At 36.8% G+C, this 26,633-nt stretch overlaps 1 long non-coding RNA gene across 2 annotated transcripts in view; it reads right to left on the minus strand.

The window, feature by feature from the left end:
- LOC147915743 (uncharacterized) overlaps positions 1-26,633 on the minus strand; it is a 77,542-nt gene that overhangs the window by 43,175 nt on the left and 7,734 nt on the right. For both annotated transcript variants that reach the window (XR_015553907.1, XR_015553906.1), the window contains exons 2-3: positions 22,487-22,530; positions 18,173-18,314 (exon numbers count right to left, since the gene is read on the minus strand). This is a non-coding gene — a long non-coding RNA (uncharacterized LOC147915743). The remainder of the gene's footprint in view (positions 1-18,172; positions 18,315-22,486; positions 22,531-26,633) is intronic.

Genomic DNA, 26,633 nt, shown 5'->3' on the forward strand with positions numbered 1-26,633 from the left:
CCTCATTTCTGTTGTATAATCTATTGTATAATCTTCATAAATGATTAATGAGATTTGGATGTCCCATAAATGTCACACACTGATGATACTTGGCTCAATTGCTCAGCACTGGATGACATCTCACTCAGATATTACTGCACAGATTAGTCGATCTAAATGATTGCGTACCATCCCCAGTCTCATGAGTTCATAGATTCTTCAAAGGCAGGATGTATTTTACATGCAGCTAAAAACATGTAGAGATGGAGAACCTAGAGGACGTGAGCTGAAAAGAAGAGCTAGGAGAGAGACACATTCAAGTTTGAAAGATAAGTAAAAATGTGTGTAAGTGGCAGATTGGTGTAGGAGACAAGCAAGAGGTTTGATGTATGTTGGTGGTAGGCCAAATCCAGTGCTCAGGTTTCAAGTATATCTACCATGTGTTTACACCTGTGTGTCTAGCACAATAAAAAGAACTAGGAATAGAATAAACAAACCCAAATCATACAATCAGATACTTATATGATTTCACTGTCCATAATTTCAGGCTTTCACTCATTCACCCATTTATTCAACGTGTTTGCAAGCTCTTTAATTTAGGACACAGATGCAGAGTACACAATGCCTGTCTTCACGAAGCTCACAGAAAAATAAATAAATAGATCTGAATATGATAACTGTATTACAGAAGTAATAGTATGTACTTAAATGGGCAAAGAGAGAAACATGTTGTAGTTACATTGAACAGGGGGCATCATGGTGAAATTTTCCTGCAGGAAATGCTGCTTAGGGTAATCTTATAGAATAAGCAAGATATCCTATGGATACACACCAGCAGGGATCAGAAATACATCAGCAATGGAAACATTTTGGGGAAAAGAGAACAATATGTGCAAAGACAAGAAATCTGAATGAACATGATATAATCAGGCAAATTTAAGAAGCATGAAGGGAAACTGGAAAGGGTCTTTTGTGGTACTTTGTTTTAGTACTTAGAATTGAAGTCAAACTCTTTTAAGAAATATGGAAAAGGATATAATGAAGGCAATAATCGAATAAAGAGGAAAGAATAGCATGAAGAGAAATATAGAAAATACCGGAGCAGTGCTTTCTGACCAGTGGGATGAAGAGCAGTGAGCAAAAGGGCATCTCTAGAGTGATTCCTGGGTTTCAGGTATGAGTTCCTACAATTGATGTAGGAACTGCAAGCACAGAAAAGGATAGAATGGGTGCCACAAGGGAGATGAGGGCTGAATACTAGCATGTACAATTACAGATATGGATGAGACACCCAAGTGAAAACTCCCTGACATAGTGATCATCAGCAAACTTGTGATCTTTGACAATGTTGGTATGAGTGACAAAGCCAAGCAAGATTTAAGGGAGTAAGATGTGTGTGAGTCTGTAAGGCCCTCTCTAAGGATGGAAACTGAGAAAGCAATTATTTGTGGGCAGGCTAGGAAAAAAGAGCCTGAAAAAACAAGAAAAAAAAGCAGATTGAAAAGTAGTGAGAAAAGGGGTTGGCAGAAAACTAAACTTTTTATCTTAGAACCCAAGGGAAGTGAGCTTCAAAATGTAGGAAGTGCAGAATCATGTCACAGAAAGAAACACAGAGTACCTTAAGGTCTAGGATGTGTCTCACCGATCTATCCTCAAAACAACCATCAGTGATCTAGGGAAGTGCAGTGTCTCTGGCAGGTCATTATCAGAAATGTAGATAGAGGAAGAATAAAGGAGAAATTGTGAAGCGCAAAGTGTAAGTAAGTGCAATCTCCCCTTTCCACTAAGAGGAGATTGGAAGTTACGGAGAAGCTGGAGAGAGGACAGATTTTACATGAAGGAAGAAAATTCTTATTTCAAAAACGAAGAGAGAGAGGTGAATTTTTCACCCAGTGTCCAATGAAACGTCAAATAAAGATAAAAAACTATGTGAAACAACCTCAGCTGATTTTTTAAAAATACAGTTTACAAATCAGTCAACAAATGTGTTGTGAATTTAAAAATGAAAATGGATTACGTTGGTAAACTGAGGCCAGTTTATGAACGACATTGAGAGTCAACAAGAGATTCGACTTGATCACCTCTTCTGGAAATGTGGAAGAATGGATGTTACTTACACCTTTCCAGACAGATGAATAACTTTTCTCTTTGGGGAAATGTTCAAAAGGGATAACTAAGCTATTATAATTTTCAAAATCTTATTCCAGTATTTTGAATATCATTGTTCAAAAATTCACACAATTCACACACAACACAACACAATTTTGTTATCAGTGCAATTAGATATCAGATGCTCTAAACAAAACAAAGCCTTGAAGATGAAAACATACTTAGACTTTTTACAATCCCTAATCAATATTTTAGAGACAAAGTGTCTAAAAAGTCTGTGTGACTGACTCCTATTCAAATTGCCTTAATTTTAATTTAGTGGCATTTTCCCTGTTTGCTGACTTAGCTGGTGTGATTTTAGTGTGAACCCTATATACTGGTGCCCACAATACTTTAAAAGATTTATTTGGAGTAATTTGTGAATATTATATGTCAGGGTGAGAATTTTTTGACAAAGACCGTAAGAATAGACATAGCTGTACATCTTCTTCTATGTGTAAATGGAGCGGCAATTATGAAACAATGCATTTTTAAAGCAATCTTGTTGCCATTTCAGACCTAGAGGCACATGCCTTCTTTGATTCTCTGACCATGAATGTCAAACATGCTTCTATCCATCCTCTTCCATATTACTGGCCTTTTTTTTTTAACTGTCATCACACATGCCTCAACTTCTTGGAGACGAAGTTCACATCTCTCTTCAGTCTGTCTCAGTCCCATCTCTGTTTGGGATTACTAGGCATTTATATCTGTATATTGTAACCATGATCCAGTTCCAATCCCTTTAGACAAGATTCTGTTTCAGTCTTTGCTCTGTGAGAATGTCTTTCCTGCTCTTCTGCTCTTATGCCCCTGATTCCAACCCAGCAACTTAGATAGCTAACTATGGAGACACATCCTAATTTTTAATGTTGCACAAGGTAGTTTTAAGTTTTACATGTGATTTTTAACCTGTCATTCTCTGTTTTCAAGAACATTTGCATTAAAACTCTGCCCTTCGTTCTCAAATGCCCATCTGTTCCTGCTGTTTATTTCTAGACTTAAATAGTGAGTGACATCATCATAATTTCCATGGAAACCAACTGCATTGACATTAAAAGATGATACAGCCTTCAGATAGTACAAAAACAGCAGAAGCTTGTGAACTGTTAAAAACAACGTCTTCTGTTCATGCAAATGTCTTTAATAAAAAAAGGAAAGATTTGTTGTAACTCTTTGAAGGCATACACACTCTGAGGCTCCAAAATTCTGATGAGTCCAAGAAAATCTTTTTTGTACTAAATGTTCCTAAGTTTTCAACCTATGATGTTTTCCCAAATTCTATACAAGCCTTCCAATTTTCTAATTTTAGAATGAGAAATCATAAGGGGATAAAATGGTATTTATAAAAATGCCATTGTAAAATTGTAATATAATAGTTCATAGGTTTACTCAAACATCCTTTAAGTTTTAAATTCTAAGATCATATAGAGCTAGGCATTATAACTGTACCAGATATGGAGAATGTGTTAGAAGGAAGTATCAAGAACCCAACAGAGGAAAATAAGCTCTGAAATTGAAAGGGTGAAGGTGAGAAACAGGATATCTGAGACACTCGTAGTCAGTTATATGGGTACTTAGGTTACAGTCAAGGCCACTGTGTGTGTGTGTGTGTGGAGAGAGAGAGAGACAATATATTGCACAATATGATGGATAGTGTAAATAAGAATGTTAAAATGTTGGAATGGAAGCTATGATGTGCCAACCAGATCCTCTGCTTAGGCACCCATTCCCCAGCTACTAAGAGCACTGGTAGATGACCACTCTCAAATGAGTAGCTCTCCAAAAATTGCTCGCAGCCAAATAGAGTGTCACATCCAATGTCAGCCTGTATCCAATGCCCAGCTTGCAGCCTATGGCAGGAATATAGAGGCCATTCTATATGCAAGAATGTAAAGGTTCAACTACCTTTCTTCAGGGTTGGACAATTCCAAAGGGCCAGTGCAGCTCCAGATCTCCCTGAAGGTAGACTGAGACCTTTGTGCTGTGACTGTTTCACAGTTTAATTCCTCTTTCTGCCTAATTAGACTTCCTTCATTTTTGCATGGTGTTGAATACTAGGGTACTCCTAATAATTTCCTACATACAAATCTGTATCTCAGAGTTTAATTCCTGGAAACTTGACCCAAGACTAATTAATGTCAGGAGTAGTCCAAGGGAGTAGGCTCTCAAATGAGATTGAGGTTGATCACCTAATGGCTGACTGGCAATAAAAAGATCGTCACAGCTCATAAGTGAACATCATCCCTGTGGTGATCTTGATGGGCAACTAGTAGAAGAGAATGCATCGGTGGAGGCAATACCACAGCCATTTGAGAAGTTCAGAGAAAGTCCTTACTGTAGGACTACGGAATTGGTTGGCTGTTGCTGGGGTCGATTGATGCTCCGGAGAAAGAGAACGAAAGGCTGAGGGGGTGAAAATAAACCTAAGTCTTTGCAACAAGTATATAAATAAGCCCTGGAGATTTAATGCACAGCATAGTGATTATAGACAACAATATTGTATTATAAAACTTCTAAGTTGCTAAGAGACTAGATCTTAATTGTTCCCACCACACACACACAAAAAAAGATAATTATGTGATGTGATAGAGGTGTTGCTATGGTGGTAATCCTATTGCAATATTTAAATGTATCAAATCAACACATTGTACACCTTAAATTTACACAATGTTATATGTCAATTATATCTCAATTAAAAAGAAAAAAGCTAAGTCTGAAAGCAAGTGGGCCTTTTTAGCAACACAGAGAGAGTCTCATTTCCTGTGGCCAAAGGGCATAAAAAACTGAAGCTTAGGCCAGGAACTTAGTTATAAGGGTAACAGAGCTCCAGAGGAGACTAAATCCTCAACTTCAGCAGGTTGGCTATACTAAGATTGAAGCCTTGATTAGGAAGGAATGAGACCCTCAGAAGCGGCATGGGGACACTGGAAAACCATAAATTCCTATATCCCCCTGAATCCTCTGAACGGGCAAGAATGCCCATTACTTTCTGTTAAAGCCTTGTACTCCTGTGCTGGAGGATGTTACCATGGCCTCTGCCTCCCCACTTCCCCTCCAGGCCATTTGAATAATAACTAGAGTTAACTGACCATATAATCTAGCTAGGGAAGTGATGGGACTGTTAAGAGAGAAAAGGGACTGTACGTCCAAGGAGTTGTAGGAACTAACCAATATGTCCCTATGGGAGCCTGGAGAGCATGCATGGGGCTAGATTCTCAGGTGCTGGATCATGAGGGAGCAAAGTATAAAGTTATGTAAGGAGGAGTTTATTGATATGGGATTACTCTCCCTGATACAGGTGTTAACGCTGTGGTAAGGACCCCAAGACACTGTGCTTACACATTGCTAGGATGGCCCTTGGAAGCTTGGAGAATGTGATGACCAACACTAAGAGAAGTGGAAATGAGAGAAGTACCTTAGTAAACAGTGAAAGAAAAAAATCAAAAGATTCAGAGAAGGGGGTGGATATCCTAAGTAAGGTCTGAACACTCATCAGCTGACTATGTTCCTTGGATGCTGGAAGTGTCTATCAAAGTTGTAGGCACTGTCTATGTCTATGAAAGCAGTAGGCACTGTGCAGGAGAAAGAGGCAATAGCATGGAGAAACTCAGTGTTGGCTTTTCTCTGCAAGTCAGGGCTGAGGGTAGATGATGCTGTTACAGAATCGGGGTTCTGGATAGCAATGGGGAGGATAAGATCTCAAAATAATAGAGGCTGTATGTTGGTGCTTAACTATCAGAAGCAAGGGAGTTGGAGTATAATTATTGTAATGTGTGTCAAGGCTATAACAGCAATTCCACATTTGGGAATATAGATGCAGCACACTTTTCTGAGTGATGTGGAAGGTTGCCAGCCCTTAGTCAGTCTAAGAGCAAGAGAAAGGGCCCTGCAGCAGATCTAATCCATTTGAAGTATACCCATTCAAAAACAGCTACTGGAGTGCTCCTGAGCCATGGAGGAGGATAAGCACCTGATTATGGGACATCAGGTGAATATGAAGCCAGAACAGTCTGTCATAGCCTGGATCTGCCAAACCAAGTCTGCTGCCCAACAGCAATCCATCTGAAGATAGAAGTGCTATGCCCCAGATCGAAAATGAGAATGTTCTAAGTTCACAAGCAAGCTGCACAAGCCAGATAACCTGGAAGTCAGTGTCATTAAACATTATTCCACCAGTGAGTTTCTCTCAGCCCACACCCATGGCCAGGTAAGAGGAAAGGTGTCCCTTATAACCAATGGATTGAGGAGGAAGTAGGGTCCCCTTGGTTAAGAGGTGGTTTGACTCAATGATTGCACATTGAAAATGGAAGTCTGCTGCACTATAGTTCATCCATGTGTGGCCCTGAAAGACAATGACTAGAGACAATGTGCCCAGTGGCCAGATCTTTGGGTTATGTTCCTTGTCATCTACTTTTTGTTAAAAGAGAAGTGGTCAGAGCTAAGAATATATACTTGCAGATTCATGAATAGCTTGGCTGGTTGATTAGAGGCCTGTGAATAGAAAGATTGTAATATCAGGGACAAAGATTACTGGAGAAAAGGCATGTGGATGGACTTCACAAACTGTGATTATCTCTGTATTGTATGTTAGTTAAGAACCACCATGGAAGAGGCACTAAACAACCAAGAGAACAGAAGACTCTACCAGCCATCCTTTCTTATCAGTCTCCAGCACTGGCACAGTGGCACTAGGATTGGGGTAACCATGGTAGCAGTGATGTAGGCTACACATGATCCTACCCAACAAGGCTGATCTATGTATTGCTGTTGCTGAATATCCAACCCACCCACAACAGACACCACCACTTATCCGCTAATATGGCAAGAAGACTAATCAGCCAGTTGGACCCTGTAAACTTAGCATCTTAACTGAATCCACAGATGTTCCTGGTATGGGCTTACCTTACCTGCTTTCAGGTCCTTAGCCAGCACCACTCTCTGAGTGCTTATAAAGTGTTTGATTTTCTGACAGAGGACCTCATGTAACATCTCATCAGACCAAGAGTCCAATTAACAGCAAAGGAAATGGGCACATGGCAGTGACATCCAGTGGTCATATCAAAGAGAGTGTCACCCAGAAGCTGCTGGCCCAATGGAATAGAGCATGTCCTCTAAAGGTGAAACTAAAGTGCTGACTTGGAGTTGGTACTGTGAGAATGGGGTGCCATCCTCCAGGATGCCTTTTGCCTCCTAGGTGGACGGTTGTAATCTGATGTTGTATGTCCAGCAGGTAGAAAACATGGGTCTGGGGACCCAGTGGAAAAAGTAGGAGTGGCTTTGCTTACCATCACTCCTAGCTCCCTGCTCAGGGCTTTGTACTTCCCATGCCAACTTTGTGGGTTTAGAGGTGCTTGTCGTTAGAGAGAAGTGATTCCACCACAAGATACGGCAACAGTTCTAATAACTTTAGTTTACGCCTGCTGCTTGGTTAGTTCAGGCTCCTTGTGCCAAGAAACCATGAGGCAAGAAAAGGAGTTGCCTTTTCTGGTAACTTTTCTACCTATCTAGGATACTTGACCACAATCATCAATAGGAGCTTGGGCTACTGCTAAAATTTCGGGACATGGAGGGAGACAGGTGGCTCTTCAGGTGACCCTTTGGGGCATCTCTTGGTATTACTTGGTGAGAATTTGACAGTAAATGAACTATTGTATTTGCCCTGATCTGGAAGAGGCATGGTACCCAGGGACTTCGGCCATCAGAAATGAGATTCTTGATCATCTCTCCACAGAAGTACTAGCCTAGGTTAAGGAAAATCTTGAAAGAGGAGTAGTTGAGAGAGTTGCTAAATATCATCTGAGGCCTCTGGTCCAGTGACAGTTGTCATGGGGGGAGAGAGGGCGTGTAGTTCATCCCATTAACCTTCTTAAAAGTTTTCTCAGGAAAGGAGGTCAGTCAGAAACTTGTGGAACTGTTTGAACATTTTATTATTAAAAGAAAATTGATCTGAGTGGAGCAAGGGTTGGTCTGTGTAAAATATTTGGTAAGTCACACAGATCCAGCCTTTGGGACTGAAGTATTCATTGCTCCAGCTTCTGGGTGTGTTGGAGGCTGACAGCTCACAGCTAAGTTGCTTTCCAAGAAATGCTACCTCCATCAAGGTCATAGGCCCTCCCCAGTGGCACCCTAATTCCAACGACTTGTTTATACACTGATATAAAGAATGAGCTCCCCTGTCTGAAGGCAGGATAACTGAAGGGTGATCCTCGCTCCAGAGTTCTCCATCACAGTGGCTGAGGTCATTATACAATTGCATTCCAGTTTAATTCCTTCCTCTGTGTAACCCTTCTTTCCCTCCAGCACAGATATTGATTCCAAGGACATGTCTGTCCTACATCGAACAAAGCTCCTTCAGGGGCTCCTAGGCAGCCCAATCTAAGAAAAATGTCTGTGAAGTTCAAGTCATTAGAGGCTTATGTCATGGTGCATTTTCTTGTACTGGAAGCAAGTAAGCACAGGTTTTGCTAACTCCAAGAGATATGTTCTAGATTGGATGAGGGTTTGAATTACATAACTTCTAAATAATCTTCAAATTATGAATTAATCTTTTAGATTCAAACCCTCATCCAATGTGAGAATCTCCATCTTGAATACAACTCTTAGAGTTAGCTAAGTTTGTGCTTACTTGCTTCCAGTAAAAGAAAATACACTGTATCATGACATACGACATATATACAATAGACACACAATAAATGCATCTATATTCCTACGTGTGTTAAAATAAGAATGACATCTTCCTACAGGCTGAGAATATTCTGTTTTTCCCAACATTAAGCTTAACGCTACTTAAGTAAGATTATACAGTTGTGAATCTGGATTAAATTAATGAGCATATAACTAAAGAAAGGAGAAATTCTTATTAAAAGTAAACTGATATGTTAGTACCTCAAAAGTCAAAAATTTGGTAAATTATAATCACATACATTTTCAGAAAATCTTTCATTAGCATTTTCAATAGAGATTTGAAAAGATATTTCCCTCCTGCACAGAAAAAAAAAAGACATTTTTTTAAATTCCTGTCTTCTCATGTTGGTGCTACTATCAGCACTTTTTCTTCCTAGAATTGTCAGGCCTCTATAAATATGTTTAACTGGTTGACTAAGGAAATAAATTAAACTTTAAGGATGGTAATTTAAACTTCAGTTTACTTGATAGGGAGAACTAATGAAAGGAAGGGAATCAGGGCTTCACAGCCATGTGGCCTGTTTGCTGATTCAAACTTACTTTGCTTTACATGTTCTTTCCAAATAAATAGGTTTTTTCTTTTCCTATTGTGATAGACTTGTGATTGAAAGAGCTGTAATATATAAATCCAGATACATTCATACTTATAACCTTATTTTTACTTTTCTAGCACTTACAAAAACATTTGTTCTGCAAAAATCATTATCAGATCTTTTGGTTCATAGCAATAAATATGAAAGAAAATGCGCATTTTCTGACTATCATAAATACACATATTAGAAATTTATTATATTGTGTTACAATAAAGTTTTATTTTATCCTTTTTCTCTTTCAATTTTTCTTGCCTCATTTTTCAAACTATGCTACCGCTAATTACATTTCACACACACATGCATTACATATATATGTTTTCTATATCATTATTAAAAATCCTGAAACAAAGGAAAATTCATGTTTTTCTCCTATGATAACCCTTCTCTTCTACTCATTTAAGAAAAGTTTTTAATAGAGAGGGCACACCATTCCAATATGTTCTTTGAATATAGAACTGTTTTTCCATCTTTCATGAAATTCCATCTAGTGAGATGAATAAAGAATATAAGGAGAAAAATGTAACAATAGTGAAGATATTGTTTATTAAATATAAGAAGGAAAATGTAACAATAGTGAAGATATTATTTATTAAATATATTAGATGCATATTAACCTATTAATTATTTATTAAATATAACTTTTTTCTTTGAAGAATAATTTCATTAACATGACAAAAGCAAAACTTGAATACTGACTAGTTTTGCTACAAACTCTTACCTTTCCATTTGGTGATACAGGTGAAGGAATAAATAAATTAGATTTCACACGTCTTTTGAGGTCATGACACATGGAACATGTGGGAAGAGAAACTCAGATCTCCTTCACTTTTTCCTTTAGAATGAGGAAATATCCTCACTTGTTTCTGACTAGAAAAACTGGTTTTCTTAGTTTATTCCCTTTTTTCCAAAATAGAATTGTTCCCTTGCATTGTGATATATTTTATCAAATGGTTTGAAAATATGACCCCTGAGATTCCTTCTACAACAGTTAAAAGAAATAGAAACTTATCATCACAGAACATCTCCTGTGTTAGAAACATTTACTCTATCTCCTTTCAAATATCTCCTGCCTGGGCATAGAGAAGACTCACTTTTAGCCTATTTATACTTAAGAGGAATAATGTGGTCAGAATATCAACATTGGTCAATAATAAGTGAGCTAAAGTGATATGTTTCACATCTTGGCTGAGGCAAGGAAAAGTCTCTGCTTGGTTTTCCCGTCTCTTTTTTCCTCTTCTTGCTGATAAGAAAGGACTCACGTTTCAAAGGATGGATCTCAAAATAGTGGAGCCGCCCTCATACTGAAGCCCTGAGTGACCGTGTGGCACAGAAGCCTACACCAACTTGCAGCTCAAATGCTACACATTGAAATGGTTTCAACATTTATCACATCACACTACTAAGATTCAGGGTCATTGTTGCTTTACTCTAAACTAACCTGTCCTGACCAATAATATACCTGCCCTAAGAGATATTCATATACAAAATTAATATTTGATCAAGATTGAGATGATAGTGGCAGTATAGTGAAATATTATTTCAGAAATTTTAACAGACTTTTGTTTTTGTTTCCCAATGTTGTTTCCCTTTTTTTCCTCTCCCCTTCATTTAACCAGACTTGATATTCGGGTTCCTTGCTTTTGCAGAGAGATGTGGCAAGGTTCGTTGATATGTGCTCTCCTTTTGAGCTTCTTTTGTATAGGTCATTGTCTCTCAAAGGCGAAGACTACTGGGGATAAATAAGTGTATTGGAAAATGGGATTTGAGGAATACAAGGATTTCCTGAGTGCACTGAATGGAGGGAGACAGAGCAGAAATGATAAGGCATTGGCATGTTCTAGAAAAGGGCCTCTGCTGCTTATTCTCAGGCAGAACCACAAGGAGGTTGCAGGAAAATGAAACTGGAAAAGTTAGAGAGTAGGAATAGGTAAGTGGGGCCTACCGAGACTTCTCTACAGAGAGTATTATAGGAAGAGCAAGGTGAGTCACAAGTCCTCATGGATGGCCTTGAACTACAAGTAAGTTCCAATAGACAACAAAATGCCTGGAGGACAGAATAATGTCTCATATTGAACTGCCGTGATTACCACGAGCAAATGCCATACAGAATATTGGACAGCTCTGGAATCACATGTGTGGATTAATGACTAAAACCAGATAATTATCAAATTAGAAGAGAGCGTAGTCAACATCCGTAACTGCTCCACCCAATACTTCTGTAGCTCGAACAGACACAGAAATTGTGAAATGAGAAAAATCTACAAGTTGACTCCCTGAGTGTATATTTTTACTACCCTGGAGGACTGTGGGTTCAAAACAGAAATTATATTGAAAACATTTAAAAGTACACTTATCATATACTGTAGTTGTGGGCTGAGATCTCATCCCTGTTTTAATAACAAAGAAAGAAAGTGAAAAGAATTACAATTTAGACTTATAAATCACTCTGTGGTTTATCTATAATTTACTTATAGCACAAGATTTAAATGTACCCAAAGTCCAAATTTAAAGGTATCTAGTCTTCTGAACTTTCTAGCAAAAGAAATATTCTCTATACCTATATACTATTTTATAACTCAAATGGCATAAATCTTGAGATAAATAAGAAATTATCTGAAGTCTAACCAGGGGTCAGCAAAATAGTAAAGGCCAAATAGTAAATATTTTAGGCTTAATGGGTCATATGGTATCTTTTGCAACTACTCCATTGAACTATTATAGTGTGAGAGCAGCCATGGATATTTCTGAAATGAATGAGTGTGGCTGTGTTCCAATAAACTTTATCTACAGAAATAGGCAGTGGCTGGATTTGGCCCACTGGCCACAGTTTCCCTACCACCAGTCTAGATTACTATCTAGTTCTATGAGGTTAAAATCAGGCTCAAGGCATAGATGTCAGTATTTTTTTAAACACTGGGATCACTTTTTTCTTTATTTTTAGAAAATATTTTAATATTTCTTCCTTTCATGTATTTATTAATAAAAGGTAATTTAGCTTTACCTATTGGCAAATAATTCCAAATAATCTCCAAAATTTAGATGAAATTATTTTATAATTAGGAGGCCAGAATGAGTGATGAGTGCATGAGTTTGAAGGGAATTGGAGATTGACAGACAACTTCTATAAATTGGCAGTCAGAGAAAAAGCAACAGAAAAAGAAAGTATGTCACTTTGGGGTAGCTTTTGAAATATATTGAAACCTATGGCATTTTTTTTTTTTTTTTTGTCATTTTCACCATGCCTGTGTGTGCTGTTTCATTATTGCAAGGCAGAGATGTTTATTCTCTGTGAAATGCTGAATATAGTCCAAATTTCTACACTTTTCAGAAGTAAGAGTCTACTGTGCAGAATACATTTCTTTTGCACAGTTAACAGCATTCCTAATGAGCTGTTAATGAGCTGTCAGTTTCTAATATATACTAAAGAGCTAGAGTAGTCACTGAGGAATTCTAGAAGCAGAAATATGTTATATCTGAAAAACATGATCAAATGAATTATTTCAAGATTTATAATTACTCTTAAGTTATACTGACTTTTTGTGTCATTTCTAAATTACTAGCAGTATTTTTGAAGATCAGCTTATGATCTTCAGTGTTTTTTCATTGCGCAATGTTACTATTTATAACATGAGTTATTATTTAAATTATTATTAAACATTATTTATTAAGGAACTACTCTGTGCCAGCCAATGTATTCTCAGATGTTATAATCTTTTGGGGAATGTTCTGAGATGTATAACTGTTTTAATAAGAATAAATGATACTACGGTAACATCAGGGTGGTGGGGTAGGTAGGCAAACCAGTCTTAAGGTAAACACCCTGATTTACCTTAGGCATCCACAGAAGACTATTGAAAAGGTCTAGTGGAATTTATTTTTTGTAATTCAGACTTGCAAATAAAACAAATTTTATTTGTTTTTTTATATCTTATTCTATTTTGGTAAGACCACTAAACATGAGATCTACACTACACTACACTTCACTTAGCATAATGTCCTCCAGGTTCATCCACGTTGTCACACGTGGCAGGGTTTCCATTTTTTTAAAATTGAATAATATTGCATTGTATGTATATAATATATTTTCTTTATCATTCATCCATCTGTGGACGCTTAGGTTGATTCCATATCTTGGCTATTGTCAATAGTGCTACAAAGTATATGGGAGTACAGATATTCTGTACTGATCCTGATTTCAATTCTTTTGGATAAATACTTAGAAGTGGGCTTACTGGCCATGTGGTAGTTTTATTTTTAATTTTTTGAGGGACTTCTCTATTGTTTTCCATAGAGGCTGAACCATTTTGCATTCCTTCCACCAGGGACCAAGGGTTGCAATTTCTCCACATCCTCAAGTCTTTAGCCCAGTTTTTAATTGGGTTATTAAGTTTTTGGCCATTGAGTTGTAAGAATTCCTTATATATTTTGGAAATTAACCTCTTACAGATAACTGATTTGCAAATATTTTCTGCCATTTCACAGATGGCCTTTATACTCCTTCGCTGCACAGAGGCTCTTCAATTTGATATAGTCCCACTTGTCTATTTTTGCTTTTACTGCCTGTGCTTTTGATATTGTATTCACGAACTCATGATTCAGCCTTGGTAGGTTGTATGTTTCTAGGAATTTATCTGATTTTTGGCATATCATTGTTCATAATAGTCTCTTATGATCATTTCCTTTCTGGGGCATCAGTTGTAATGTCTCTTCTTTCATTTCTGACTTTATTTTCCTATGTGTAGGTTGAATCGTACCATTTCAACAAAACCAAGCCTCTCCACAATATGCACTCCTCAGTTTATGCAAAGGATAGAAGGAAACACATGGTGGCCAAGACAATAGTCTCTTTGAGGGAGATGGTCATTCTTGAAGTGGAGCTAATTGTCCCTTTCAGTGCCCCATAGAGGTAATAAAATTGTGGTTGACTGAAATGTTTTTCCAATTCATAAAGTCAGAACTATAGAGCAAGAGGCAGGGGAGAAATTGTAAAATTTGCCAGTGAGTCCTATTGCATTTCTACAATATAGGTCTCTATGGATATAGGTAGGTTTCCCTGAGCCATGAATCAAGATGACATAAAATTAAACTGTGTTTCTAGTATCTCATTCAAGAGGTTCATCTTCTGGGAAAGAGGGGACTCAAGAAATCTCTCATTGTCATTCCAAATACATTGCAAGTCCAGATTAAATACAATAGGATATTTTAAATGCATACTTCAGCTCTACAGTAACAGAGGGAATTCCCACACACTAGAATGAGGGAGGAAAGGATACCATTATGGAGAAGAAAGTAAAGATGCAAAGCTTTGGGGAATATTGGAATGGGCTACTTCCCTTGGGCAGGGCTTTGCAAATAAATAAGTTAAGATACTGAGCCAAAAATCTCTTCTCCTGTTTGGAGTTGAAACTCCAGGGAAGGGCACATCATTTCACGTAAGAGAGTCTAAAATAATTTCAGCGTTTGGCTTAGTGATATGTCGAGGAAGTGGGCCACTCATACTGGGTTGTGTGTGTAGTAAGAAGTGTAATTGGCAAGAAATGAGAAACTCAAGCCCTGCTATGTGCTGGTTTGGGTCTATATACACAGTAACTGTGTTGTTCAGGTAACCAGAGATGAGATATTGACATCTTTTATATGATTAGTAGAAGTATATGATATCACAATAGAGTGATATTTCAGGCAAAGGAAACTCAAAACTTCCTCCATTTCTACAGCATGTGAAGCTACATAAGTAGATACCTCAGAGGACAAAGAGAAGCTCATGGATTAGAAAACCTGCTGAGGATTCCTTCGCAATCTACCTTAGAAAGCACAAAGGAAACAAATTCATGGGAGAGAATCAGCAGATGAAACAGACCTGAGATTTGACACCCAAGAAACCGGTCCTATAACAATCTGAGATATATTTCAAAATATCTGTATTAACATGTTCAATAAGATACATTAAAAAATAGAGTTGATAAAGCAAGAATAGTGCATTTTGAAAAAGCACATGAATCTGAAAAGGAACAAACCAGAAATTCTTATTAAAAAAACTTAATAATTGATGGGGTTGGCCCAGTGATGCAGCAGTTAAGTGCGCACGCTCTGCTGTGGCGGCCCATGGTTCGCGGGGTCGTACCCCGACACATCGCTTGTCAAGCCATGCTGTGGCAGCGTCCCATATAAAGTGGAGGAAGATGAGCATGGATGTTGGCCCAGGGCCAATCTTTCTCAGCAAAAAAGAGGACAATTGGCATGGGATGTTAGCTCAGGACTAGTCTTCCTCACAAAAAAAACCAAAAAACCTATAATAATTGAAATAAATATTAAAATTTGATTGGGCAAATTGTACACAGCCAAAAAGAAGAAACCACCCAAAAGTGGCACGAAGCTGACCTGTGACCCTCAATAAGTTATTAATCTATGTTTTTTAGATCCCAGTATGAGTCTTAGGAGTGACATGTAAAGAGCTCACACAGTTCCAGGCACCCATTTAGTGTACAGTAATGACAGCTCTTGTGATTGTGTGTGATCATCAAAATGTGTTGCAAAAGATAAAAGGAAGGGGATGGAGGACTGACTGAGAAAGTCCTGCATTAATCTGTAATGAGTTCCATTAAGACACAATGGAAAAAATGGGGCCAGACAATATTTGAAATGATTATGGCTGATAATCTTTCAGAATGGATGATATAAATCCTAAGATTGAAGCAGCACAACATTAAACATATTATTACGATAATACAGAATATCAAAGATACAGGGTAAAAAGATGCTATGTGGTACAGAGACACTAAGTACAAAGGAATTACAATCAGAGTTCACATCAGCTTTTTGAATGCCAAAGCACAGTAGAATATTTCAATTGCGGAAAGAAAATAGAATTAAATTGTATTAAATTTCTCTACTGTGTTCTAAGTTTTGCTTGTCTACTTTTTTCAGATTTATAAAAGAATTTGAGTTTTAATCAGCTAGGTCAATTTTTATAGTTTTCACTTCTCAGAAAAAATTCAGACTTGGCTTAGTATTTTATAATCTGTGTTTCTTAATTCCGTTATCTGAGGTGCCTAAGGAACTTTTTCTGTTGTTTATTGTTTCTACTAGTTTCTCCTCAGTCTATCTTATCTCTTCAGGTATTTGAAAAATTATATATAGAAAAAAATTGAAGCCCAACATTTTATCTTCTCTCACAGATGCTTTTTTCATTTGCTCCTGCACAGGTGCTAAGAGGCACTAGCAATTCTGGATCATCTTGATAGGGTGCCTGCATATCTAGTTTGCCTGGGGAAAGCCTGATTTATGCCTGTTTTCCGGTATTCTATCTGCTTTAGTATTTGCACACGTTTTTATTTTTTTAATGAATAATTATCAAAAATTGTTGCATTAAAATAGACCTGGATGGTTTGGGAAAACCTCTGCAGATTCTCCTAAGAGGATAGGAGAGTTGAAATGAGAAGGACTTGTTCACATTCCTGAACTCTTGGTCTGAAGCACAGAAGGACACCCAGAAAATACGTAGTTCAGCGCTAAAAGTATCCATGCCCGGCAACCACAGAGCGAAGAGAGCTGTGATCCTACGAGAAGGTCTGATCCTGTGAGTGGCTGAATTGTGAATCACAGAAGCAGAACTCACCGCACCGCCAGGACATTGATGCACACCGGGGGCGCCGAGCAGAACGCGTCGGGTCTCCGGCTGTAGGAGAGGTGGTGATCTGTGACACGGAGCTGTGTGAGATGATGAGAGGGGTCGCCCTGACGCTGCACCGGCTGCTTAGCCCTGTTACACGGAGTCCGGATGCTCCTCTTGAACGTCTCACCCCAGGAAGTTACCTACTCAGTGAGGAGAAGCCACTTCCACTCGGGCCTCACCCATGACTGACCTGGTTTCCTCAAATTCGTAATTCGAGTCAGAATCCAGCACAGTCGGCAAAATCGGCCTCTCTGACCACAGGTTTCTTCACATTAGCTCTCCGTCTCCCCATTGCCTTCTCGGCCTCAGAGTTCTCCATCCTCTGACCCTGCAGCAGGATGTGTTGCTGGCCCATTGGGTCAAGACTCTGTGCTGACAGGTCCCCACGCACAGGGACTAACAGACAATCTAGATGCCTGAGCAAGGCTCACACGTGTGCCAAAGCATGAGACAAAACCCACAAAGAGGCCATGGCTGGTTTCCACAAAGACATTTCTGAGGGCCCAGTTGTCTGTGGAGACAGCCCCTGCATAATGTAAGGAAGAAAATACTGTGCTTCACATAGTCCCACTTCACATGTGGACTGTTAGGACATATGTAGTTCGTATTCGGAGGGGCTGCTGTTTTTAATAGAGACTTGAAGTTATAAAAGGCTCTCTAGACTGCAGGGCAAGGAGTTCTGTGACTTGGCAACTTCATTAAGAGCCAGAGAACCAATGCAGACAGGCATGCCTTGTCGACGCTGCGCGATGAGCCAGTACAGAATGATTATAAAGACCCTCTAGCATTTTAGGGGGAAAAGTCCCATGCACTCTTCAACAAGTAACTATTTTTAGGTGTGTACTCAAGTGCATGTGCAAAGACACTAATTAAATTTGAAACATCATAAGTATATAAAATATCTACACGTGTACTGTAAAATAATAAAATGTAACAATTATGTATCTCTATCTATCTTCTATCTTCAAATCTCATTTAATCACATAGGATGATTGTTGAATTTTAAGGGAAAAGTGACATACCAATATCATATATAGTATGATATCAATTTTGTATAGTATCTGATACATATTAGATATTCAATAATACTAACCTCGTTGATGAATAAAACAGCGAACTCTTGAGGCCAGCCTGGTGGTGCAGTGGTTAAGTTCCTGTGCTCTGCCTTGTTGGCTTTGTTGGGGTTCTCGGGTTCGGATCTGGACGCAGACCTATGTACCATTCATCAAGCCATGCTGCGGTGGCGTCCCACATTTAAAAAAAAAATAGGGGAAGATGGGAACAGATGTTAGCTCAGCAACAATCTTCCTCAAGAAAAAGGGGAGGATTGGCAACAGATGTTAGCTCAGGGCCGATCTTTCTCACACACACACACACAAAGCCACATCTCTATTGTATTAAAACAACCAAAAGACACATTCTTTCTCAAACATATATTTCCCTCACTATGTCACCTCAGTTTTCCTTTCCAGAGAACAAGTTTTGTTGTGTATGTAATTTTTTTTTAATATAAGACAGCATATTTCCTGTCTTCTGTTCCTCACATCATATTTGCTCTTTCCACCCACTGCAATCTGGTCTCACTTCTATATTCCACTAAAATATTCTGGTAAAGATGTAAAATGATCTTTCAATGGCTACATCCAAGGAGCTCTTAGCCCCAGTTGCCGCCTGCCCCATTTCCCTGTGTGGATCCCCCTCCGCTCCTGCACACGTCTTTCCTGGGTTTCTCAGACAGCACCAAATGTTGTCTGAGAACCACCCCCACGCCCACCTCTTCTCCATCACTTGTGTTCGCTCCTCTTCTTCTGCCTGTTCCTTTAATGTTGGTAACTTGAATCATTTACTGATTCTCTTCTTTTGTCCCTCCAGGGTTTTGTCACTGCTGTAACTACCATTCCAAACACAGGGGAATTCCCAAATTGCATTTCCAGCTCTGAGCTCTGTCTTGAAAGAGTTCAAATTTCATCTATTCACTTCATCATCTTTCTCCCTACGTTCAATCTTGCTCCATCTTCTGCGTTTCCAGTCTTAGTTAATGACGCCTTCCTCCTCTGACAAACAAATCAGAAACAAGAGTCATCTTGCTCTCGGCCTCTCTCTAATAACCCAGAGCATTTTGATTTCACTTCATGAACATATCTTTCGTTCCTCCCATCATCCCCTTTCCCACTGCTCCTCCTTTACCTTTAAGCCCTAATGTTCTTTCTCTGTATTCTTGCAATGGGCTCCCCATCGGCAGAGTCATCTTCTATCTTACTTCTCCGGAATTCCTACAACTGCCAGTGTAGAAACACTGCCAATGCTAATCTGACCTTGACATTCCTTGACGTTAATCTGACAACGCTGTTACTGATTTTTGAAAAAGGCTGAACATTTTGCCGGAACTCACAAGAATCTCTGACTGTCTGTCTTTCCAGATTTAACTTCATGATGCTTTTGTCCAAACTGCATGTAGTATTCTTCATGCAGAATTATTTTTCACACTGCATTGCCTCTTTATGCTAAACCTTTTGCTTGAAAAACTGCTGTATCCAGGTCTCTTCTTTCTTTACTTTGTCATTTTAACGGCACTTTTCCTATGTCATAGGGAACTACTTTTCTCGTATTATTTTATATATGCTTATTTATGCTGATGTTTGGGGTTGAGTGTTTCCTCATGATATTTAAAAGGCATCTTAACTTCCCAGGAAAAGTGTCCCTAAATTACATGCAGAATAAATTTTTAGGCACCAATCTCGTCTTATATAACATCTAGATTGTTCCATCTCAAGAAGTGGACATGTTCTTCCTCTTGTCTCTTGTTTCTTTTCATGAAGTCAATCTTGGATTGACTTTTAAATTAGTACTTCCCTTTTCCTCCTGGAACTCATATTAGAAATTCTAGTGTCCTACAGCCAGATGATTAGCACAGTCTAGTCATGACAAAAGTCAAATATTTTCCTCTTTGTTATGCAAACACACATACACAAACACCCTAACGCACACAAATATACACACACAGCCAATAGATAATTATATGGTTTATTATAGGATTTTTTGTAAAACTGGAAGGAGAAAGTAATGTCATATGTTGTACTTAGTGAAAATACAAGAAAACAAACTCTCTCATACCCAGAGAAAATAGGTCATGTTAAAGCATTCTGTAAGGGGTCCTGTTTTCTTATTTGTTGATGTTCTATATTAGAAACTCAAACAGGGTCCATCCACCCCAGTCTATATGTATATAGACCCTAGAAAGTATGTTTTTTAAATCCTAAACTTTATAGAGACATAAGATTTCTTGAAGACGACTGAATACATCCTAAAATAAAATTATTTATTTTATTATATAAGCATATGAGATTAAAAGACTCTGGAAGCTGACAGCTCAAAGTTAGACTGAAAGTTAGTGTTCCCTACTGAATTTAACATAAAAATTTCACAGAATGTCAAAAATGCTTGGACACATTTAAAAACAAGATCAATCTAACCTCATTCCTAAACATAAGCCAAAGAAAAGGACACAGTGCCACCACCAAAATAATCTAATCAGCTCCTTTCTCTTGGCTCCCTGCGTGGCTCCTCACAGTTAGTACTTTTGTTTCTTTCTTCTTCTAGATAAAAATTGTTCAGGCCATCAAATTCCCCCTGCTTCTTGAGAGCACCCTCCCTCCCCTAAGACCCCCTCCAATCACCCAGGACAACCTCAAACCCTATGGCAAGCCTTTTGTTGGTCCCTCTTACTGAGAAGCCCCAAGGTTCCCCATAGAGTGTGGTGTTCCTGATGAAGCAATTAATAAGCCCGATTTTATTAGATTACAGGTATGTTCTTGGTGCTTTTGTTCACTGGGATTTAACAATTATATACATTAAGCAGTAATGACTACAAAGTGTGATCTCATATAATTATCCAGATTTATCTTAAAATAATAATCTGATGATAAATTCTAGCCACCTCAATGTGAAGCAAACCTGGGGGCCCATTAGAATCACCTGGGAATTCTAATTTTACTTTGTGTTGGGTGGGGTTTGATTATGGTCACTTTTTAAAAATTTCTCAGATGCTACTAAGATACGAGAAAGATTGAGTGACTCTGGTCTGAGAGTGATTCCAGTTTAGTTTGCGCCATTACTCTTCCAAGATTTGCTTTCCAGTTCTGCACATTCCGTGGCACCTTGCACTGGGGGTAGGAGGCTCTTGCTGTTCGCAAGTTGTTCTTCGCCTATGCAATTGCTGAAAATCTTTTCAAAGAGTCTTTCCATACTGAATCTCTATCAGATGGTTTCTTTGGAAGGCTTGGCTTCCCTTCAATATTTTCTTTGAAATTCTGAACTTTAATAGAATTACAAAACTGTCTTTTCATCTTAATCAATCTGTCTTTTCACTGTTAGCTGCGTTATGTCCTATCCCCTCAGCATTCTCTGTGCCCTCTAGGCATACGAGGAGCAATTTTATCCCAATTTGAGTGAAGAGTAATTTTCTGAAAATATTTCTTTTCCTGTTTGGCCCATTTAACTCTCCTGTGTTCAGCCATTAAACATCTCCCAGTCCCAGCAACTCAGAGGCCTTACTGTTTAATGAGCTGGTGAATTTTACTCCGTGGATGCTCTTCAGTTCACCATTACTGGGTATATTAGAGCAGCTTCCGACTTTTGGCTTTCATGAACCAGTATAATCTCGGGGGAAAAATCAAGGAATTGATAAGTCACTTCCTTTTTAAATATAAACGTATTTTAAGCTAAAAATATTTACAGGGTAACAATAAACCTACCATATGTTTGAATCTCAAATTTAAGAGTGTATTTTACTTTAAAGAATCAACAAATCTTTCTTTGCCTTGCTATCCTTTGTTAACGGTGTCCTCAGGGGCTTTGGATAAAAACTCAGTAAATTTCTATAATAGTTTAATTTTCTTACCCAACAGATAGAATCAAAGTAAATCGTTTGAAAGTTCAGTTTTTGAAGGTGCAACATCCAACTTTGTTGCGAATGCTATTGTAAATCCGGTTCAAAACTTCAACGTTGAGGATAAAATCACTTGTTTTTGCAGAGATAATGCAAATAAAAATTCTGGTGGAGCATCTTGAAAGAAGTAATGTTCTTACTAAATTAAAGAACTTATAGACAGAATTGTACTTAAAATTTGCAAACAAGAAATTAAAAAATTTTAAAGCATTAAAATGTATTTCTATAAAAGCAAAGTGTGAATTAAAATTAAAAGCTGAGAATTCTGATGATATATGCAAGGTTTAATTTAGAAATTCAATATTTTAAATATTTTAACCTGTAAGATATATTTTTATGAATATTCTGTTTTTAATTGAATAAATACATATTCAACACTGATGAACCAAAATTGAAAAGGCCTATAATTTTGCCAATCAAATTGGCAAAACATTTAATAATTATAAAGAGATAACTTACTGATAAATTTTGACTTGTAAAAGTGTTTGTTGAAGAAAGGTGTTCTGAAAGGAGACAAAAAAACAGTTATCTGTGAAAATATTTTAGCTGAACTATTTATGTGTTTCAATATGAAAAATATGTAGATTTGAGAATAACTTCCATTTAGCAGGATTTGTTCTGAGCTTACTAGGCATTGACAGCTCTAGAAAGATTGGTTTCTCATTCAAAACCTCATAGACTTCAGGGAAAATTTGTATGAAGAGAAAAATTATTTAAAACAAGTTTTATCCTTATTTAAACCACAACATCCAACTTAGAAGAAAATTGCTGTTAATTTTTTAAAAATTAAAACCATTACTATTAAGATAATATTGGAAAAAATCGTCAGAAATACTGTCAAACATTGTATTACAGTTTGATTTGACTGAGTATTAAAGTACATGGATGTGCATCAAGAATAATTTGTTTCTGCTATTTTAAGTATGTGCCTAAGTAATGTATTCCATTTTATTTTAACATACATGAATATGGTATTTTGCTTTTTTTAATACTAATTTTATGTTTTCAAAATAGTTTTTGGGGGAAGTATGTTACAAGTCTATCATGAATAATGGAAAACAACTTTACTGGTCAATAACATGTTTCAAGAGCTTTTTATGAGTTTAATTGTTTTTAGTGTCCCCTTTCACTGTTAAAGCTGTCACTGTTTGGAAATAATTTATGTGATTACCCAACAGTTTTAGGATTTCAACTTTTCTGGGCAACCTGAAAGCCAGGCTTGTTTCATTGTTGGTGAGGACTGGTTTACTTCCAGTTCTCTCTTACTCCTGCAGACTACCAACCCCTAACAGCAGGGCTTCACGAAGCTCTGGAACCCGCCTGCCCTTCAAGCGTCATCTTGCTGCATTCTCATACTTTCTTAGATTCTGGTGATCTTAGATTCTCACTATCTTGTAAGCTTTCTGATGCTTTTTAAAAGATATATTTTAAATTATGTCCGGACATCTTTGTTTTTTAATTTTCTTCAGCAGAATGTTTTGTTTGAAGTTCCTAGTCTGCCTTTATGAGATACCAAATCCAGTAAAACCACACACACACACACACACACACACACACACACACACAGACACACACACACTAGCAAAACTCTTTCTATTCTTGTGTAATATTTTGGTATAATTTAAACCGGACTCAGGTTTTCTGACTCTTTCTTACTTTAAGATGTTATTTTTCATCACTGTCACTGTTATGTTTAATTGGAAATTCCTTAGAAGAATATAGCAATCAGATATTCCTACTTACATTTGATTCTACGTAAATCTCTTACATGTGAATTAATTTTCTTGAAGTTTGTAGAAATGAGTAGAAATGGTATATATATATATTTTTTTAATCAAAGTATACAAGTTGTATGAAGAAATATTTATTATAAATTAACACAATTCAATTGAAATTATCTGGTAGCAAAATAAGTAAAACAAAATGTCATCTCTGCGGCCACTTAGAATCTTGCAAAATGACTAATTTATCAAAGTAATAAATCTATGATTTAGAACTGTGTTATTAATTTCAAATATGCTGCTCTTCTTACCTATTCAGACTTGTTTTAATGAAGTTATTAATCTGCAATGACAAAGTCCTTTTCAAAACCGTTAAGTACTAAGCACTACAAAAAAAACTTGCTTAGTTTTTTTCTCTCTGAATAACCTAATTTAACATTTACCAAAAAACAAGTGAGCAGGATATAACAAGCTATTTTATTCCTCAAGTTCTGTGGTCAAATAAGACTGGAATACTCTTTGTTTAAACCTAATTAAATCAATTGCTGTGTTGTGGAATGGTTTAAACTCTTCAATACAACCAGAGGCAGTATTAATCTCCAAAGGGAAGAATAGAGCAGGCACTAGTAGGTAAATCTACTCAACCACAATCCATTTTTTATCTTTTCAGATCAGAATTGCATATTTTACTCTCTACTTAGAATATCTGGCATGCAATAAATAATTATGAGACTTGGAAAGAAGTTTGACCCATATTAAAAAGAAAAATTAGTCAAAACAGCAAACCCAGAGATATTCCAGATGTTGGAATTGGAATTATCAGGCAAGGGCTATAAAATATCTATTAAAATATTTTTAAGGATTTAGTTTATGAAAGGAAATTATGCAGAATTAGATGGAAAATTTTAGTAGAGAGATGAAAACTATATAAACATTGAATTTGAAGAGATTGCAATAGAAATTATGCAAACTGAAACCAAAACAGAAAACAATGACAGGAAAAAAAAGGCTTCTTGGAACCTGTGTTAGTGGATACAGCATATGTTTAGTGGAATCCCAGAAGTAAAGAAGTAAAGAAGGGAGTGATATAGCAGAGGAAATTTATGAAGAGATAATGCCAAGAGTTTTCTATAATTGATAAAAGACAAAAACTCATAAATCAAAAAAGCTCAGAGAAACCTAAATAAGATAAACACAAAGAAAACCATACCTACGCATATCACAGTAAAACTACCGAACCCCAAGAAAACAAGAAAATCTTAAAAGCCATCAGAGAAAAAGACACATCACATACAGAAGAGCAATCATCAGAAACAGTGGCTTCCAAAAGACATGGGATGATATCGTTAAGGGTTGAAAGAAAAAAAAGTCACTAACAATGTAAAATTTAACATGGAGTAAAATTTAGGTCCGAAATATACACAAAATAAAGACCTTTTCAAACAGGCAAAAGTTGAGAGACTTTATGTTTAGAAGACCTGACTACAAGAAATACTAAAAGAATTACTTTAAGCGGAAGAGAACTCATACCAGATAGAGTGTACATCCACGGGAAGGAAAGATGAGCAGCAGCAAGTAAAAATATGGGCAAAAGAAAACACACATATTCTCTCGCTCTCTTTCTTTTTCTGTCTCTCTTTAAGAGAAAAAAGCCAGATACAAAAGGTCACATATTTTATTATTTCATTTGTATGAAATATCCAGAATAGACAGAACACAGATTGTTCTTTGCCAGGGGCTAGGGGAAGGGGGATAATGGGGAGAAGCTGCTTAGTGGCTAAGAAGGTTTGCTTGGAGTGATGGAAATATTTGGACTAGATATAGATAGCGGTTTGCGCAACCTTGTGAATGTAATCGATGTCACTGATTCCACACTTAAAAATTGCTAAAATGGAAAATTTTATGTTATATATATTCTTTAAATATTAAGAAAAAGAGTTAAATGTAAAAAGGTGGGAAAAATATACCATGAAAACACAAAATATATGAAGAAGGGCGTGGATCTATTGATATCGGAAAAATAGATTTTAAGACAGAGTATTATCAGAGATAGAGAAAAGTATTTCATGTAGGCATCAAGGTGTAGGCATCAAGGTAAAAGCATCAAGGAGATAACACAACCCTAAATGAAAAATAGAATTAAAATGTGAAATTGAAAAATGGAAAAATATTTATATCTTTTAATACTATTACCTTAGCAGTTGATAAATTAAGTAAAAACAATCTTTAAGGATATAGAAGATTTAGACAGTATTATGAAGAAAAAGACTGCAAATTAACAATAACAAAATACACATTCTTTTCAAGTGCACACAAATGCACAAATATAATTCAAAAACTGGACCATAAAACTATATCAATAAATTTCAAAAGAATAAAATCTTATAGTATATTTTCTTACCACAACAGTTTAATATAGGAATCAATGAAAATAATAAATTCAAAAATCCAAAAATATTTGGAAATTATGCAATTTTTCATTTCCCTCCCTTAATTATCCTTAGGTCTTACAAGGAATTAAAAGAGAATTAAAAAATATTATGCATTAAATGGAAATAATAAAACATATCAAAGTTGGTATTTGCATTCATACTATTGTTTATGGGATATTTTTAAGATGAAATGCCTACATTAGAAAAGATAAAAAGTGAAAAATCAATGTTCTAAGCTTCAATGTTAAAAAATAGAATGATAAGCAAATTAAATGTAAGTAGAAGGAAAAAATTAGAAAACTTGAAATTAATAATATAGAAATGAGTAATCAACAAAGTCAAAATCCTCTTCTTTGAGAAGATTAATAAAATTGATAGGCCCTAGCAAGACTAGTCAAGGGAAAAAAGAACTATCAATTTTGAAATCGGGAATGAAAACAGTAGATGTGACTA

This window comes from Ceratotherium simum, chromosome 13, assembly GCF_057802395.1.
Source record: "Ceratotherium simum simum isolate JZ-2026a chromosome 13, ASM5780239v1, whole genome shotgun sequence".
Taxonomy (NCBI): domain Eukaryota; kingdom Metazoa; phylum Chordata; class Mammalia; order Perissodactyla; family Rhinocerotidae; genus Ceratotherium; species Ceratotherium simum.